This window comes from Triticum aestivum, chromosome 4A, assembly GCF_018294505.1.
Source record: "Triticum aestivum cultivar Chinese Spring chromosome 4A, IWGSC CS RefSeq v2.1, whole genome shotgun sequence".
Lineage (NCBI taxonomy): Eukaryota > Viridiplantae > Streptophyta > Magnoliopsida > Poales > Poaceae > Triticum > Triticum aestivum.
The window spans coordinates 649,211,957-649,217,411 of NC_057803.1; positions in this window are offsets into that span (position 1 = coordinate 649,211,957).

Below are 5,455 nucleotides of genomic sequence, written 5' to 3' on the forward strand. Positions count from 1 at the left end.
GAGAGCTTTGTGGTGCTCTAGCTCACCTCCTATGTACACGAGGTGTTCGATGGAATGTCCGAGGCACACTACTTAAGCTTTCTCCTCTCCAAGCTCGACCTCCAAGCTCCATTTTCCTTAATATTTGTCTAGGTTTAGCGGTCCGTCACGTCCCGTCCCCGTCTTCACCGACGTTGATCGCCCTTGCCGATCTCGTCGCCGGCACCACCGTGGTGAGCCTCTTGTTCTTATCTTCTTTCTGAAAGGAAAAAAAATTCTTACTTGTATGTTTATATAGATACTTGTATAATTTTCTTACTTTTATTATTGCATCTTATATAGTACGATGGTTTTGGTGTCCGCCCCCGTCGGTCCTCGTACTGTCTATGATTCGGATGTGGTATATATTATCTTTTCATAACTATTGTTTCATCTATTGTTTATGACAATTATGCCGACCAACGTGACATAGATTTTATTTATCTAGGAGGTTGTTGAACCGGAAATTCTAGCCGACCCTATTGTCGAGAGGTTAAATTTAGTTGAAGAAGAAAACAATTTCTTGAAGGAAAAAATTAGAAAAATTGAGGAGGAGAAGATGATATTGGAGTTGCATGTTGCGGATGTCGTGGATGATCACAAGATCAAGATGGATGCAATGTGCTTGAAGATTAGAAAGATTAGAAAATATGCCATTCATACCGAGGCTTGGTATCATTATGTCGTTGGATCAGTTGTTACATTGATTGCGATTATGATCGCATTTGTTTTCGCATTGAAATGTTTTACATAGTTTCAATGTATGGTTTAATTAATTTAGATGCTCTGCAGAGCTTTATGTTGTTAGATGAGAACTATGTATGTACTTTGGTTTTAATGTGATGATGAACTTCTATTAATTTGGTCACTTAATTATCTATTCATGATGTTATGTAATGATTTTTGACACACTTAATTATATATAATGCACGCAGATGAACCGGCAATGGATGTACGGTTCAAGACACACCTCCAAGTACATTAAGGGCGTGCATGAATTTCTCGAATTGGCTGAGGCAAACAAGCAGAATGGTTTTATGTGTTGTCCATGCCCTATATGTGGGAATACGAAGTCTTACTCTGACCGGAAAATCCTTCACACCCACCTGCTTTACAAGGGTTTCATGCCACACTATAATGTTTGGACGAGGCACGGAGAAATAGGGGTTATGATGGAAGACGGCGAAGAAGAAAAGTATGATGAGAACTATGTGCCCCTTGAATACGGTGATGCTACTGAAGATCAAGAGGAACCAGACAATGTGCACGATGATGCTGCAATAGGCGAAGCTACTGAAGATCAAGAGGAACCAGACGATGTGCCTGATGATGATGATCTCCGCCGGGTCATTGTCAATGCAAGGACGCAATGCAAAAGTCAAAAGGAGAAGCTGAAGTTCGATCGCATGTTAGAGGACCACAAAAAAGGGTTGTACCCCAATTGCGAAGATGGCAACACAAAGCTCGGTACCGTACTGGAATTGCTGCAGTGGAAGGCAGAGAATGTTGTGCCTGACAAAGGATTTGAGAAGCTACTGAAAATATTGAATAAGAAGCTTCCAAAGGATAACGAATTGCCCGACAGTACATACGCAGCAAAGAAGGTCGTATGCCCTCTAGGATTGGAGGTGAAGAACATACATGCATGCCCTAATGACTGCATCCTCTACCGTGGTGCGTACAAGGATCTGAACGCATGCCCGGTATGCGGTGCATTACGGTATAAGATCAGTCGAGATGACCCTGGTGATGTTGACGGCGAGCCCCCCAGGAAGAGGGTTCCTGCGAAGGTGATGTGGTATGCTCCTATAATACCATGGTTGAAACGTCTGTTCAGAAACGGAGAGCATGCCAAGTTGATGCAATGGCACAGTGAGGACCGTAAGAAAGACGGGAAGTTGAGAGCACCCGCTGACGTGTCACAGTGGAGAAAAATCGAGAGAAAGTACTGGGATGAGTTTGCAAGTGACCCAAGGAATGTATGGTTTGATTTAAGTGCGGATGGCATTAATCCTTTCGTGGAGGAGAGCAGCAATCACAGCACCTGGCCCGTGACTCTATGAATGTATAACCTTCCTCCTTGGATGTGCATGAAGCGAAAGTTCATTATGATGCCAGTTCGCATCCAAGGCCCTAAGCAACCCGGCAACGACATTGATATGTACCTAAGGCCATTAGTTGAAGAACTTTTACAGCTCTGGAATGGAAACGGTGTACGGACGTGGGATGAGCACAAACGGGAGGAATTTCACCTAAAGGCGTTGCTGCTCGTGACCATCAACGATTGGCCCGCTCTCAGTAACCTTTCAGGACAAACAAACAAGGGATACCACGCATGCACGCACTGTTTACTTGACACCGGTAGTATATACCTGGGAAGCTGCAGGAAGAATGTGTACCTGGGCCATCATCGATTTCTTCCGACCAACCATCAATGTCGAAAGAAAGGCAAGCATTTCAAAGGCGAGGCAGATCACCGGAGGAAGCCCGCCATGCGTACCGGTGATCACGTACTTGCTATGGTCAATGATTTACACGTAATCTTTGGAAAGGGTCCCGGTGGACTAGTTGTTCCGAGTGACGCTGGGGGACACACACCCATGTGGGAGCAGAAATCTATATTTTGGGACCTACCCTACTGGAAAGACCTAGAGGCCCGCTCTTCGATTGACGTGATGCACGTGACGAAGAACCTTTGCGTGAACCTGCTAGGCTTCTTGGGCGTGTATGGGAAGACAAAAGATACAGCTAAGGCACGGGAGGACCTGCAACGTTCGCACGACAAAGACGGCATGCCTCCAAAGCAGTATGAAGGTCCTGCCAGCTATGCTCTTACCAAAGAAGAGAAGGAAATCTTCTTTGAATGCCTGCTTAGTATGAAGGTCCCGACTGGCTTCTCGTTGAATATAAAAGGAATAATAAATATGTCAGAGAAAAAGTTTCAGAACCTAAAGTCTCATGACTGCCACGTGATTATGATGCAACTGCTTCCGGTTGCATTGAGGGGGCTTCTACCGGAAAACGTCTGATTAGCCATTGTGAAGCTATGTGCATTCCTCAATGCAATCTCTCAAAAGGTGATCGATCCAGAAATCATACCAAGGCTAAGGAGTGATGTGGTGCAATGTCTTGTCAGTTTCGAGCTGGTGTTCCCACCATCCTTCTTCAATATCATGACGCACGTCCTAGTTCATCTAGTTGACGAGATTGTCATTCTGGCCCCGTATTTCTACACAATATGTACCCCTTTGAGAGGTTCATGGGAGTCCTAAAGAAATATGTCTGTAACCGCCCTAGGCTAGAAGGAAGCATCTCCATGGGCCATCAAACAGAGGATGTTATCGGGTTTTGTGTTGACTTCATTCCTGGCCTTAAGAAGATAGGTCTCCCTCAATCGCGGTATGAGGAGAGACTGACTGGAAAAGGCACGCTTGGAAGGGACTCAATAATATGCAGGGACGGATATTCTTGGTCTCAAGCATGCTACACAGTTCTACAGAACTCTACCTTGGTGACCTCGTATGTCGATGAACACAAGAACAGTCTGCGCTCCAAACACCCAGAGCAGTGCGACGACTGGATTACATGTGAACACATCAGGACTTTCAGCAGTTGGTTGGAAGCATGTCTCAGAGGTGACAACACTGTTTGTGATGAGCTATACTTGTTGTCCAGGGGACCATCTTCGATTGTTACGATTTGGAAAGGATACGAGATAAATGGGAATACATTTTATACGATTGACCAAGATCAAAAGAGCACCAACCAAAACAGCGGTGTCCGCTTTGATGCAACAACCGAGAGGGGAAAGGACACATATTATGGTTACATAGTGGACATATGGGAACTTGACTACGGACATGATTTTAAGGTCCCTTTGTTTAAGTGCAAATGGGTCAATCTGTCAGGAGGCGGGGTACAGGTAGACCCACAGTACGGAATGACAACAGTGGATCTGAAAAATCTTGGGTACACTAACGAACCGTTCGTCCTAGCCAATGATGTGGCACAGGTTATCTATGTGAATGACATGTCTACCAGACCGAGAAAAAGAAAATATAAGGAAGCGAATACATCATAGATGAGCCAAAGCGCCACATAGTTCTTTCAGGAAAAAGGGACATCGTGGGAGTGGAGGGCAAGACAGACATATCTGAGGATTATGAAAAGTTTCATGAAATTCCTCCCTTCAAAGTCAAGGCTGACCCGAGCATCCTGATAAGCGATGAAGATTATCCATGGTTACGGCGCAATAAGCAAATGACACAAGCGAAGAAAAAGTGAAGACTTTCTCCCACAACTATTATGATGATACCATGCCAACTTTATAACACACGAGTATGATATCATTGTTCGTTTTTTACATGCACATGCTATGTGGGTGAATTTATGATGCCATGCCAACTTTCAACTTTTTCATAGTTCATTTGAAATGCTTTAATATCTTATGGTTCGGCCCTCGTAATAATTAAAAATAGCAACAATGAGTATTTTGTTGTAAGTAGAAACAAAATAAAATCAATAAAGCAAGAAAGAAAACAAAAAAAGTGTTTTCAAATTTGAAAACTTATGGCACTAACAGAAAGTTTATAATTTTTCTAAAACTAAAAGCAAAAAGAATTAAAAAATACAGCAAAAAACAAAAGAAAATAAATAAATGCAGAAAACAAAACAAAAAAAACAAAAAAAGTGTTTTCAAATTTGAAAACTAATGGCACTACAGAAAGTTTATAATTTTTCCAGAACTAAAAGCAAAAGGAATTAAAAAATAAAGCAAAAAACAAAAGAAAATAAATAATCCAGAAAACAAAACAAAAAAACTAGAAAATAGTTAAAAATAGCAACAATAAGTGTTTTGTTGTAAGTAGAAACAAAATAAAATAAATAAAGCAAGAAAGAAAACAAAAAATATTGCCTCCTACTGGGCCCCCACGGCCTGAATACGACTAGAAACCCTACCATGGGCCAGGATTCAGGCCCGTAGTAGGCCCAGCAGGCCCATCAGGCAAAGCAGTAGCATATAGGCCCGCAAGCCTACGGTGGAGAGGAGTTCGAGAGGGGTGCGGCAGTGGGGCTTATAAACCACTACGCGCCCCTCTCAACTAGCGAGGTGGGACTAAACTTTGGCCCCGAGGCGGGAAGCACAGGGTCCTTTGGTCCTGGTTGGTGGCACCAACCGGGACTAAAGGGGGGGGCATTAGTCCCGGTTGGTGCCACCAACCGGGACCAAAGGTCGCCGCTTCCCGCCCGTTGGGCTGCTGAAAATAGGCCTTTGGTCCCGGTTGGTGGTACCAACCGGGACTAAAGGGGGCATTAGTCCCGGTTGGAGTCACGAACCGGGACCAATGCCCTTGGTATATATACAGCAGTTTGGAAAATTTGACGAACACATCGCCAGTTGCCGCCTGACGACGCCGCCAGGCTACCCAGATCGACG